Source organism: Athalia rosae, chromosome 6, assembly GCF_917208135.1.
Source record: "Athalia rosae chromosome 6, iyAthRosa1.1, whole genome shotgun sequence".
Taxonomy (NCBI): Eukaryota; Metazoa; Arthropoda; class Insecta; order Hymenoptera; family Athaliidae; genus Athalia; species Athalia rosae.
The window spans coordinates 4,075,272-4,089,936 of NC_064031.1; the positions used below are offsets into that span (position 1 = coordinate 4,075,272).

The 14,665-nt window shown below is 45.3% G+C and overlaps 1 protein-coding gene across 4 annotated transcripts in view; it reads right to left on the reverse strand.

Moving 5' to 3' along the window:
- The window catches only part of LOC105687871 (CCR4-NOT transcription complex subunit 6-like), a 404,495-nt gene that overhangs the window by 102,086 nt on the left and 287,744 nt on the right, over window positions 1–14,665 (reverse strand). The window contains exon 1 of one of the 4 annotated variants that reach the window (XM_012403786.3): window positions 13,274–13,298. The exons of 2 other annotated variants lie outside the window; for them this stretch is intronic. The gene's annotated coding sequence lies outside the window, so the exon portion shown is untranslated. Of the gene's footprint in view, window positions 1–100; window positions 315–13,273; window positions 13,299–14,665 lie in introns of those variants that run through there. One more of the 4 variants, XM_012403791.3, reaches the window with a different exon arrangement.

A 14,665-nucleotide genomic window follows, 5' to 3' on the forward strand; every position in this document is an offset into this window, starting at 1 on the left:
CGTGTGCAGTAAGTTAGAAATGAGGTGAAGGAAGACCCGGGGTAGATGGAGACGAAAGTTTGGCGAATTTATTCTGAATTGCTAATACCTACCTACCCACCTCCCGGCGAATCGACGAGTGACGACTGTCAACCTCGATAAACTCGACACGATCTCATGAGAAAGAAATTCACCGCGAGAGATTGACGATTCTAAAAACGCCGTGTGCGCACACACCGTTCACTCGGATTACGGACTGGATCAGCGAGAGGTTTTAAAATTTTTACAGTTTCGAGAAAATGTCGAGTTGCGAGTCGATGGAACGATGGAAGGGAAATAAGGAGAGGAAAAAATCGAGGAGTTCGGAGGGAGCCGTTATCACTTTTCGATCGCGCGAACTCGAACAGTTCTTACGGGTTAACTGCGGTACGAGAAGCGTGAAAAACTCAAGACGGACGATCTCTAACAGAGGATCCTGCGTAGTCGCATATAATTTACGTTAAGTAGGTATAACTGTTTACGTCTATTCATAAACCACGAGTAAGAGAGACGTATTCGTTGTTGCGGCGTGTCAAGCGCCGCGGCTACGGGATACGTATAAATTATTGATTATGCCTTCTGGGAGACGCACGAACGGTACCTACCTACTTTTCTGCAAGAGCAGAAAATGAATTACAACTACGCGTGTAATGACGAACAATTATTATTATTATAATAGTCAGTCGGTAAAGCACACAAGACGGTACACAGAGTATCGCGATTAACTAAACCCGTGTACTGAGAAGCTGGAGATAAGCCGGGAGCAATATCGCGTTCTATGGGAATAGATATTTAATTAATAGGCGGCGTTGGATATCCAGCGCCTCAGCATCTTCCGATTGTGACTCGAGTCAACGCGACGTGCCGCTGCATCCTATACCATAACCGTAAGTTGCTCGTAGTCGTCGTCGTTACGTATTCAATCGAAACAATACCATCGATCAGTACGTAGTCATTAAAATAACGCGATGTCATTGAATTTAACCAGCTTCTTCGTCGAACGATTTCGATGTAACCGATCGAGGATATTCAAGGTGATTTCCATCGCTCGGGTAATCAAATGCCCCCGTCGTTTTCCGCTCCGAGATTGAGATGTTTGGCGTCCATCTGGATGTGCCGGGTAGTTTTTCGGATGTGAGTAGAAAAAACAAAAAGAGCGCGAAGCTGGAACGATAGAGCGGGTATATTTACAGGCGTACGTTTCCTCGTCTGTCTATTTTCTCGGATAGTGATGTAAAACGGATCTGTGGGCGACGTGGAGAGGAGGCGGTAGAGAACAGGGGAAAAGGAAGTGTCGAGTGGTACCGGGCAGGGCGGGGTGGGAATGACGTTCAACGGGGATACGAGCGGTGTTTGGAAAACCAGACAGGCGGAGCCGTAGTTCGGGCAAACCGAGGTGAGACAATCTCGTATATTTCCATTCCTATGACCTTCCGGTACGATAACTTTTCCCCGAGGCGATATAGCGGCATAGCTGGGAACCGATAGCGCTCGCTGGTACCACCCCTCGCTACTTCTTTCGTACCTTCGTAAATACACACCTCGGGCATTCCGACGCCGAGTGTGTTCACACTTTTGCCGTAGCGATAAACTTCGCGGATTGATCCCGCGGCCGGATGATACGAGAAAGATACAACGACTTCGCAGACGCCGGAGAGTTTGCTCACTTTTTATTCGTTCGTTTATTTATTTTTGTCGTTTGAAAAAATCGTCGAGCGAACCCCGTTCGCGCGAACCTTCTCAAATTTAATTGAAGGGTACCATTTGTCGCGGAGAAACGACTGTGTGAATTGGTCTCCGAGTCATCGGGAGAGCAAATATTTGATGAGAGCTGATGGGAATAAGGAGCGAAAAGCACAAAACTGTCGTCGATCGAAGCGGAACGAACTTGACGTTAGTTTTGCGGTGTTTCGAAAATACACCTCAACCGTGTATCTCGTCAGTTTCCTCTGCGGTGTATCCGTCACCACGGTTGGTCGTCGCTCTAATTATCCGATCGGAAACCGTGTTCGGATTTCAAATAATTCTCGCGTCGCGTGTGCACGACATAATTAGCAAATATTAGTCAGCTCGATCACACGAGTAATCCGCGCGCATAAAATCGATGAAAAACATCCTCCTCGCCCCGATATCTTTGGGCTTATCTTCGACATTCTCACGTGCAAAGTACGGCACACGTCCGTAAATTAAAATTTCTATCGTTTCCAAGTTTCCGTCGGACGCAGGCGTTTCCGGAGCTGCTGCGATTCGCACGTCTTGTAACGCGCGCGAGCGCAGAGGGGACGGATAAAAATGTGACGATATGTAATATTACGGGGCAGGTAACATTGTTGTATTTTTGTGTCCACGAGAGAGACGTTTTATATACCCTGCAACAATCAGAAACGACCGCGTGGCGTTTTTTTTTTTTTTTCCGTACGGTCGAGTAAACATGTAGTGCGGTTTGTTTCCCCGTTCGGTTCACGGCTGAGCAGCAAACACTGCGTTTTATGACCCGGAGGAAAATAAAATGTTCCAGGGGGGGAAGAGGAGGGAGGTTCGCTCGCGGTTTGAACGCCTCGATTTTTCTGCTTCGAAAATATCCTGGTCATTTTATGCGAGCAAACTCGGAGCCGAAACTGTACCCGAGATTCCGTATAGCTTATTCGTCGAGGAACGATACACAACAAGGGGGGCAAAATGTCCCGAAACTTATTCTTATCCCGGTGGTTCGGGTGAGCTTATTATATTCCGGGTATTCGGTTTCTGCCGCAAATCGTAGGTCGGAATACTTTGACGAGGATAAATTTGTGGAAATTCATCGGGGGTGGATAGCGGATGACGGGTACAGGAGGCACTTTTTTGCGCAGACGAGATACTCCAAGTTTGGTGTATTTTTAATTACCCGCTCGGTATTGCGAATTGCAAACCGTGTTCGGAGACGAAAGAGAAAATATGGAGTAAAATTTTTTCGGCCACTCGAGCGCCCGCCGAGGTCGTTTGCTCCTTTAAGTTTGGCAATTTTCTTTGTACGACTTCGAGTTGTCTCCGGAGACCGCCCGAACTCTAGAATTTCGCATTTACGGAGTAGGTACCTTGTCTCGAAAGCATTCTATCCTAACGACGTATTCTCAGCGTTTAAGTCTGTGAAATAATTCGGGATTTTCAACCATTTTTCACCAACACCGGAATCCGTTTTCCAAAATTCTTCGGACGCACGATTTACGGTCTTCGCAAAAAATCGCCTCGGCGAGTCAAAACAACATCATCGAAAGGTTGTTTCCGCACGTACTTCCGATAGACACGGGTGTTTTTGTTCGACCCGCCCCGCGGATCGCACGCGTCGAAAATATACCGGCGAATCTACAGCGGCAAGGATAATATCCCAGCGCGGCAACCTCTTCACCCGATGCGCGCCGCAGGATGGACGGTATAACGCGCGTTGCATATCCTCCACAGGTTCAAGGAGAAAGTGGAACTACCGCACTTCTCTCTTCCCTGTACTATCGCACCGTTCTCGAGTGGTACATACGTATATATGTATATATGTATATATATATTCGCAGAGACTTGCACTTGGCTGATTATGCCAGATGGTAACGATGAGTGCTGTGTTTGAATTAATTAAGGGGCATCCCCGCTGTTGATCCCATTTATGCTCGGTACACTCGGCGTTGCGTACGTACACACGTATACGCGGAGTGCAATTAGTCGGTCGAAAGTGGGAAAGGATATTCGCTCGATGCGTGTACGGTTTGAAGTGCACCGTCCGACGGTTGTGTTTGTAAAAAAAAAACTTTGCTCTCCGTCGACGAAGATACGAGGAAAATTTCGTTCGGCATCGACACCGATGCGAGCTGGTTACAGCGGCGACGGAGGAATCGCTCGGCTAACGATCCGTCCGCAGATTTTGGTCGGAATCGATCGACCGCGCGTTGACCGTAAGGCGGATCAGTCGGTGGCGAGCAGCAAAAGTTCGGATTCCGCGGCGCGATGGAGAAATCGGATTGTCGAGTCGTTACCGTCCGCCGGCGGATGGGTCATCCGGAGACGTCGTAAAGCCAGCGGGAGAATTAGAGGTCGGAACATACCCGTGGGGGATGTTCGGTAGTCGCGGATCAGAGATTCGTTCGTTTAGCTAAGTGGCGATCCGCGGTCCGATCGCAGCCTGTGGTCAAAACTTGGTATATAAGCTTTGAAATTTGTTCCGAACTCCGCTGCGATCGCGGTCGCACTTCCCAAGTAAAATCGAGGCGCGGCTGTATATATGAGGGTTTGCGAGCTCGCTGATGTAGATGTAACGCGTACGCCTTACACTGTTACAGTGATGACGACGACGACTCCCCGCTGAGTTGGTAGCGGTTGCATTACTTTGATCACCGGGCGCATTAAACGAAAGTAATCGACGTGTACCTTGCGTTACATGTGTATATAATCATACTGGAAATTACTTTTCCGTATTTATATGTTCATCATTTTTTTTTGTTCCATTCACAGACTTTGGCTACGTACGTTTCGCTCTTCATCGGCCAATTGAAATTCTGATTATCCGAAAGACTCGGACGCAACGAAGATCACCTTATCAAACGAAAGCAGCTACGAATGAGTTTGGTTTTTTTTGTTTTGTTCCAGTACTTTTCATCGCTCTTGATTACACAAGAAAAGTGTATTAGTTTCGATGGGATAGGATATGACTTTATACCTGATTCTGATGGATCTTCGCGATGATCAGGCTCCTCAATTATCTAAAAAGATTTCATTCAATACCGATACCGCGAGGTACTGCATACTTTACGGAGAAAAGAAAGTATAATTAACCACAAAAGATTTGGATTTTATTTGATGTTAATTCTAATTAAATTAAATTGGTTTTCTGAGGCGTTGAAAAAGTACCGCAAACGAGAGAAAGAGAGGGAAAAAAAAACCAGCTTTATTTATTCTTCTTTTCCATATTCTACCGAATATAAAAACTTCGGAAGGAGCATCTGGTCAGTTTCGTTATCGAGAATAATATCAATTCAAGTGATCAAAGTAATGGAAAAACTGATCAATTCGTTACAACCATTAAATGAACTTTGAAGCCACAGAGAATATATGTGGATAAAACCGTTTGGAGCTCCGCAGCCGTACACGATTTCAAATAAATTGATAAATGGCTACGGAAGAATCGATAACGGTTTCAATTTGATGGTATCGGAAAGTTTTCAATGTACAACAAAATCCACTCTCTCATAGAATCGCGCGATCCTTGCCGGGAACCTCCGCTCCGCGATTCAAAGTAGCCTCCTAGCTTACAGCGAGTGCATCTTTGAAGGAGCGGCCGCACCCTTTGGCCTTCTCTTCGAAGCCCTAACAGATATATTCCGTACCTACCGGCAGCACTGGCTGATCCCGTTTCAGAACTGACTTTAAAGCAACCGTGACGTCAATAGTGGTAGATTACATTGAACGGGGTACACGGCGTCCATACATCCTTCTACTCGCCGAAGGACCTCATGCGAGAACTTGATGTATGATCAAATGTATACGTATTCACGAGCGTAACAAGATTAGCAAAGTTGACGCGCGATCGATGGAGAGAGAGGAGGAGGAGCAGGAGGAGGAGGAGGAGGAGGAGGGGAAAAGGACTATCATCTCATCTGATAACCAGCTCCGGCTGCGCGTAGATTTTTTCGGATTCCGTTTCATTTTTATACTGCAGGGATAACGCGCTTTGACTCGGCGCGCAAAACTCATCGAATTTATTTGAAACACATCGAGCCGTTTCGTTAGTTACATCCGCAGCTGGTTCACCGTTGGAAACGTATATACGTTTTTTATTTTTCATTTCAACGTCGACCCGATTCACCTGATGGAATTTTAAAACCCGCGGGTACAACGCCGACTATGAGAATTACGAGGATAAGAGTTTCCGCGCGGTATGAGGAGACTCGGTGCATTTTCAACTTGACAAATGACCGCGCCCAGGTTATTCAGAATTTCTATATATCAGTACGTGCATTTTGCGAGCGAATTAAAATTAGCATATGAAAAATTGCGAAACAGCAGGTCGGTATCATACGCGGAAGAGAACAAAAGATGCAGATTAAACAGAAAAATGTATAATGAATTTTTACCTCATTCCTTTTTCCAAATTGAAAAAAATATAAAAATGAAACAAAAAAACCTCCCTCCTATTTTCAGGAGCGTAAAATTATATTCACCGATAATCTCGGAAGGTAACTTCAGACGCGACGTCTGCAACCTACATCGTCATTGTTCGCGGTATATATTATATTCAAATTTCATACGTAGGACGTCGGAACATTCTACACGATGCGACTGGCATACTGATGATCGTCGAACGCTCGTTTCATGGACAAAATATAGAAATTATACGGCAATAACTACGGACAGTATCTCACCGAGCTTTGATGTTCGTTGTGATGCGAACCGAGAAAAAATTGATCGACTATACCGCACAACATATTTGAGCGCGCACGTGCGCTCGAAAACAGGTTCGTAAACTACGCATCTAATTGCCGACGCGACACGAACGGTTTAATACACGTGTGACTGGGGGCAATTTGCACCCGACAAGTTGAGAGTGAAACTAAAAATTGAAAATCGCACCGAACGATCATCGTCCTACCGCGATCTCCTCATGTGCTTTTTCTTGTCAATTAGTTCATCTATTTGTTAAATTATTGATTTTTCCTTTTCGTCCAGGAAAACATGCGAATAATACGATTATTGGAATGAGAGAAGCTTGAAGAAATTTTGTTTTCTCAAATCACCGCCTCAATTTTTTTTTTTTAATTGGTATAACAGCAATTTGAGCGGGTTGTAATTTGCACGAGATTCGCCGCCGGTGTATAAGCACAGTTGTGCCCGGACAACGATTGCAGGTAAAACTACCTATAATGTATAACGAATGAAACCCATTAACGAAAGTTTACAGAGGTCGAGAGCTCGTCGGACAATTAATATAATATAGTTTTACTGTACGTCGAGTAACCGCGGGCTCATTTGCTTAACGGACCCAGGGATATCGTTGGCACTCGGGAATCGATTCGTTTCGCTTTTTGCATCCGGTTCAAAGACTGGAGGTGCAACGACTCCGTGAGTTCTACCTGTATGTCAGTGCTTCGATTCAACTTATGGGTACCTAACTTCAAAAAAAAAAATAAATAAAAAACACAACTAAAATACACACGAGTAGATATACTAGGTATGTACATATGTGTACCTTTACAAAGTTATATACCTGCTATTATATTCCTACTCGAATAATTTACATCGGCGTTAATTAATGCGGTCCGTACGTCAATTTTTTCTCATCTTTCATTCGTAAAGTCTCAAATTAACGAGTAAAAAAAGAGTCTCGAAAACTCAACATTTATTTGCTGCCTACATGGATATTTGCAGGTTTTTTTTTAATTAGGTAATCTTCTTTTTTGATTTTTTTTGTATCCTTGGAGTTTTCAAGCAATTTTTAACACGTGATTGATCGGGGATCTTCGGTAACTACCCAAGTTATAACGAAAGTCATAGTTTCACAAAACAGAAATAGAATTCAACGGCAAATCAGAATGATTGAGAACATTTTTTCGAAATAAATTCCGCTGAGAAACTCTGCAGTGCCCAAGAAAACAAAAAAAACGAAAAAAAAAAAAAAAACAAATCTCACAAGGTAGTCGATGCGGGGAAAAGAGTGCAGCGCGAGAGCGCGGGGCGTTATTCGGCAGTGTTAGAATACAGCGGTAAGAATGCGTGGAGCCAAAAAGCTCAGACAGAAGGCGAGACTGATGTATCTAATTTTAAGACGACCTGGCGCAGGTTTGAGCCCCTCGAAGGGGAAAAAAGAAGGGCGGAAGGTGAGTGAGGCGGTAGAGGATGTGGAGCAAGACAAACGACTCGGCTCGGACGCGACCTGCGGGATCGCGAAGGTTATAAGGTATCCGCGGCACGTACGGTGGATGGAAAACCTCGGCGACCGGGTGGTTAAAGGAATTCCGCGAGGGTGTCACGGGGCGAGGGAAAAGGGGGAAAAGGGGAAAAGGTGAGGGAGACGTGTTATTGCCTCGACAAGAAGCATACCTTTTTGCGGCAGTGCGGATGATACTCGCATGATGTACCTACATTCTTTTACGGGGTAATGCCATCGGGGTCATTCTTCTCCTGTCATTTTCATTCCTCGGCTTTCTAACCGTGAGGGAAAACCTCGTTGTGTACCTCTGAGCGAATAGAAGAATATACGACAGACAGATATCCAGTAGGTACCCGTGATATTCCTCATGAATTTTCAACGGAACGACGCCAAAGGGACATCCGGTCGTGTAACGTCGATGACTAAATACGTGTACACGCCCGTATTTTTACCAGGAAAAAATATGATGCAATTTTTCGCGATGCGTCACTTGTGAAAAAAAAAATATTAACCGATGACGTTCGCGATAGAGAGCTAAAGGGATGGGCTTTTATACTCGGAAAACCTTGACGAGTGATTCATTGGCCAATATTAGATCGGTATCGGAGAAAAAAAAAACTGGGATATTAACTGTTACGTATATCGAGGATGTGGTAGATTTTTGAGCAAAGGAAACACTGAGATGAAAAATGGAGGTTGGACGAACGCCTCGTCGTTTCACCCACTTGAGCAATAACATGTAAGTTGAGCCTAATTACTTGATGTTGAAGAATTGACTACGGTGTCGCGTAGCTCGAGGTGTCGGTGTGGTGCTGCTATGAGCGTAAACTTCAAGGTCTCGCGTAAAGTAGATAGATAACGCGTTATACGCGTCGGGTTGGGCTGGGTTAAAAGGAGACGGGTGCGACGAAGGAAATGTTTCAAATGGCAAGAAACCCGAAGTGGTAGCCGCCGCACCGCAGAAGGCTGTAGTAGGTAGGCAGCCCGTCGGTTTTGCTGGGGGTGAAGCATTCTTCTTCTTGTCGCGCCCTTAGAGATAATTTGTACGGTAGTTTGGTCGGTCTTTAGTCAGTTTTCGCTATACACGCCGCGAGTAAAACTGGTTCTTACGTGTCTCCGGTTTCCCTTTTTTTTCATTTTCTCGTATACACCTTCTACGTATCTAGGCTCTTTATGGTAATTACAGTTTCACGATACGAAACAACGTCAGGAATTATGCGTTTGCGGGGTGCGTACGAGTCTGCAATTTGTTTTTTTTTTTTTTTTTGTTCCGCAAAAATTTCACGCAATTTTCTTCATTTCTCTTCTCGTCGAAAGATGGATGAATTGTTTTGAATTAAAATTACGTAAGATTCTCGGCAGAGAATCTTCTCGATTAAATTATCCGACGATACAATCGACGAGGAATATACAGGTCAACTCGATCGAGAATCGTCGATGATAATAAATAACGAGCGTAACCTATGCGATATGGTAATCGCATCAATTACCGGTAATCGACACCCTTCCAGTATCGGGTTTTCCCCCCCGCGGTGTCAGGTAACTCCGGACGGAACCGTCGATTCTAAAAGATAACGATTGATCGCGTTTCGGACGACTAGTAGGAGAGACGTTAATCGAGAGATGAAAAAAACAAAATAAATCAAATCAAACGAGAAACGGTAAAATGTTTACAAAGAGACTCGTACTCGGTCGACGGTGAGCACTCGTTGTTTCTCCCCTTAATGAGATAAATGCGAATTATACACACCTATCCCCCATGTACGTATACATCTGTACGTGATACCCATCGGCGACTACGGTTAACGTAGGATTCTATTTCTCCTTCGAATGACTGTGCGAACGAAATCGCGATATCACGCTACGGGCTTGTCACGCTAGCTTCCAATTGATTATTTATGGACTTGCAGTCGGCTATCGGAACGATCAAGAAGAACAAGCCACGGAATTGACTAGGCGACACGAACGCACGGCGAGTTATACACAATAAATGTTTGACGTCTTCTTCTGTTCTCTGTCTCTTCGGATTCACGAAGAGATGTGAACATTAGTTTTCCAAAGAAAAAGGGGAAAAAATTAGTCGAATATATTTTTTTCTCCCTTCCATCTAAAATTCGTCAAGTTATCAATGTTACACGAATCTAGTCTTTCCAGCCTACGTTTGATAATTCAATCCATAATCTATGACCACATCATACGCCGCAAATTTTTTGGTTCTCGTTGTTCAATTCACACAACGAAGTTCAATGAGACTCCAATCGCGATATGGCAGATTTTTCGCTTCTTGGATCAATAAATTGGCGATAACTTGATATCAATTTTATAGATGGATAAATTTGGTCTTGAAATTCGGATTCCTCGTCACGCGCGTATACTTCGTACCCCATGATAATGAGAAAGCTTCGCATCGCTTTTAATTGAATTTCGAGTCACGTTACCAGCGGGTTAATTTTTCGATCGGGAAATTCGATACTTCAAAAATTTACAGCAATCTAGGCTCGACTTTCCACAGAAACGATTTTGAAAATTTTCCCACCATATTACCATGTTCTCTGTATCGTATTACGTACGTAGAAAAAATCTAGCCTCATTTTCCACTCCAGCGTTTTCCGCCACTCCCGTCATCGCCTATATTCAGTGCGTCAGTTTTCCTCGATCTTCCGTCAAAGGGTTCAAGGGTGCGACGGTTCTCTTTTGTTCGACGGTCTGTTACTTTCAACCGGACTGTTCGCCGAGGCTGAAAGTGTGCACGGTGGCACAGCAACGGCCGTTACCCACAGGTAACGAGACTTGCACGGGCAAATGCCTCCTTGCAAATAATGTAACAGCTACTGTAAATGTCACGTAGTGTATTAACCACTTCGCTACGTCACCTCGTGTAATACATACGTGCGAGACGCGTTCGTACGCACAAATTCACCTCGCATGCGAAAATTAAAGTTAAAGAGTTAAAGAGAACCGCGATACCGGCGCTTCGGAAGAGCGCGCAATTGTTTCTCTCTTCATCCTCCAAGTCGCGACGAATATATCGGAAAATTCCGATACACTCGAACGTCTCGCGGTGAAAATGAAACGTTCTCGTCCCCGATCGCCACACCCGGCGAGGTACGGGCTGGTCCAAAACCCGCGAAAATTGATCCCGTCGTCGTTATCGCTCCGCTATTATTACGCGCAGGGATGCCAGAAGTTACGGCACAACCCCGTTACCGCCTGTTGTATAAATAAAAGTGCAGTTTATTTTTATCTTATTCAAACTCTCCTCCGACGAGAGCCGTACAGTGGCTGGCGGTCATTTGACGAGAAGAACTTAGCCGCGTCTCGTCTCTAGTGCACTTTGGAGGCTCTTGCGATGCCCTCGCGGATGTGTACGTCGACTTCTTCGCATGTGTGTGTGCGCGTGTACACGTATTCGTACACGTATACGCGAGATGGGTATGCATACACATACGCGTGCATTCGTGGGAGAGATGCAGCTCGCGGAGAGAAGAGATCGACCGGTGGTTCTCTTCGTGACGCTGGTAAAGCGCACGTTCCGGCAAACAGCTCGTTAAAAAGTCTACTTCGGCACGTGGAGCGTGTGTGTGCGGGCGGTGAGAATGCAGGTGAAAGAGAGAGAGAGAGAGAGAGAGAAAATGGCGAAAAAGAGGAAAAAAAAAAACAAATAACGACAGAGGAGAAAAGAAGCGAGCGAGGAAAGTTGAGTTTTCAGAGGGAGACTGTGGTGCAGTACGACGCCGGAACGAACGGAGCGCGACGATAACGACCGATCAAATTCTGAACAGTTCGGTCGCGCGTCGTTCTGCAAGAGTCACCCCCGCCTGTCCTGTTTCGGATCACGTCTCCCCCCTCTTTGTAACGTCGTCGTCGTCGCATCTGCATCTCGAGAAAATCGATTCCATCGGGGGTCGCTAAAATACTTGATTTACCCGAAGCCTCGAAAATGAGACGGGGGAAAATTGAGAGGGAATGTTTGCAGGAGTGGGAAGAGAGGCTTATTTTCACTTCCCGCTACCCCCGAGTCAACCCCGAAGTCGAAACATCGACTGCTTCGAAACGATCGTTCTCCGTCGTCTACTCGGACGATCGCTCACTTTAACTCAACCGACACTCCGACACTCATTCCCATTCCCATCAAACTCCCTTCTCTCTCTCTTCTCATACCATTGTTATAAGTCAGCGAGATAACGCAAACTCACGACGACGTGACAACCACATTTGTGATGGAAATTTCACCCCTATTTGACAGCGCGGTTCGAATATAGGCGCGGGTGCCACCGGCTCTCCCCCTTATATATACACCAGCGACTCGGCGAGGATTTACTCCGATACCAGACGACGTTTAATATATTTGTCAGCCATTTAATGTGTAACTTGTAAAGATATCGAACATTTTTTCCAACGCTCGCTCGCTCGCGCAGCGTGTGATAAATTTGACGTTTCATTATCAGAACTGTAGTCTATATTCAATTTTGCCAAAATTTCGGTACTCTATTTTTGGCCGTTCGCGAACACCTGGGAGGGGGTGGGAATTTTCAACGCAACGATTTTTTTTCCGGGGGGCTTACGATACGCGGAAAAAGTCGAACTGTAGGTAATATACACGCACACGAAGCGCAACGGGCATCAAAAGCGGTCGGCGTCGCGCGACCAGCGAGTCTACAGGTCTCCTCTCGTAATATCATGTAAATAAGTTTGTTCCAGTCGTAGTTTTGAATATTAAATCTCCGACTCGCGCGGACAGAATTGGATGACGATGAGCGATGGTTTGAATCCTATGCATATCAATCAGGTCTGGTGCGCCGGTAGAAACTACGGCGTAGCCGCGACGTTCATCGCCCCACAGGTCGTTCGAACGGTGAATGTTAAAAATGACCAACGGATTGGTTTTTCAAACTTCGACTCTTCCTGCGGGGCTAAGTTTTACCCCCGAAACGAACGAACGAACAAAGGGACGCAAAGGGGAACCGAATAAAAATACACGACGGCGTCCCAAAGCCTCTTCGTTGCCCCCCCCCCCCCCCCCCCCCCCCCTTTCGCGAAAGTTTTCAGGAAAATATGCGTACACACGCGTTCCACCTTTCATGAATTATCAAAAATTTCCTCGTGATACAAATTGGGGGAGGGGAATAACATCGATCACCGATATCGGTGAAAATTGATTTTCGTATATCGTAAATTACACATTTATTATACAGAGAAACGATTAACTCACTTTTGGTTTACGGTGTTGAATATAAAAGCACCGGTTCGCGTGCCAACGACATCCTCCCCGGTGGTGTTCGCTCGGTAATCGTCATCCATTTTTCCTAGCAAAATAATTCTCCACCGAAATCGTATAGGCCTAGAGGCCTGATAACTCGGACTCACCTGTACACGCTGACCTATTTACGGATCCAGAGGCACGGCCGACACGCTGCGCAGTTTCTCTTTTCTCTTCGATCGAAACCGGTGCACAGACGAATCCCAAAAATCGTGAAACGCATTTGCCGCACAAAGATTACTCGATTTAACTTCAGCGACGCGAAACAAAAAAAAAAAAACCGACGCCACCGAACGATTTCGCACGACTGATGATTCCCCACGTACGAATACTCCGGCGATTCACTATCCAGCTCGGATCAGATCGGACTGATGTACGAAATGAAAATTTCTAGAGCCGTGTGGCTACGTGTGACGACGTGACCATCTGGAGGCTTGTTTTCGATTCGACAGCCCCTTCGGTGCGGTAGAATCTGACCGCGAGACCGAACGTGTAAGCCCTTTGTTTACGTGCTCGAAGGTCGCCTGATGTTTACATGAACGTGAATCGAATTTGCCGGAGAAACTACGTCCTACTGTAAAATATCATCCGCTGTTGGGAGCGCGAATTTTCACCTATGCAGGGCCTGCGGAAATGAGAAAATCGTGGAAAAATAATAAGGCCAATGCGTTCCGACGAAACTAGGTCCGTAGCTGACTCGTAAAAACTTTGTTTTTATCGCTCTGACCGTACGTTCGGAAATTTTACGTACCAACGTGGTTATGCAACACAACATGATAAATATCTGCGATAACGTATAACGTGGAACAAAGAAGCGAACAATGAAGATATATCGTCCAATTGTTTTTTCTATTTTCACTACTTCGAAACGAATTTTTCTCTACAATTCCAATTTGCAATTTTTTTTTCACAAAATTCAACCGGAGTTCTAATCACAGCTGATCAAGTCGTTCCTAGATTGTTGGACATCGGAGTATATGGAAATAGATAATACAACGTTAGATTCCCATAAATTCGTTTCGCTATGACGTTCGCGGGAGAACGATAATCCGGTGCATAGCGAAAAAATGAGAAAAAAAAGAAAAGAAAGCAAATTATTTTCAGGCTATTCTTACAGAATTTTGAAGGAATAATGCGCGAAATATTTTCACGCTCCTGCCGGTTGAACGTAGTCTGAGATTTATATCGCTCCAGCTCGAATTCCAGCGCGGGTCTCTTCATCTTTTTCTATACGCCATAGAATTTTTTCCATAGATCTCCCGGCCCGGGTTTTTCTCCCTCTCTCTCTCTCGATTTCGCTATCATTAAATCACGTTTCCAGACGGATCTGAATTCGTAAATTCAAGTTCATCCAGCGACGTCGGACTCGCGTACCGTACGTACCTACCGCGAGGGGTACGAGGCCTGTACATCTACATGTCTATGAAGAGCCGGGGTGCAGGAAGCCCGTTGCATAATCCGGGCGCAAATAATTATAACGAGTTTGATTTAACCCGAGA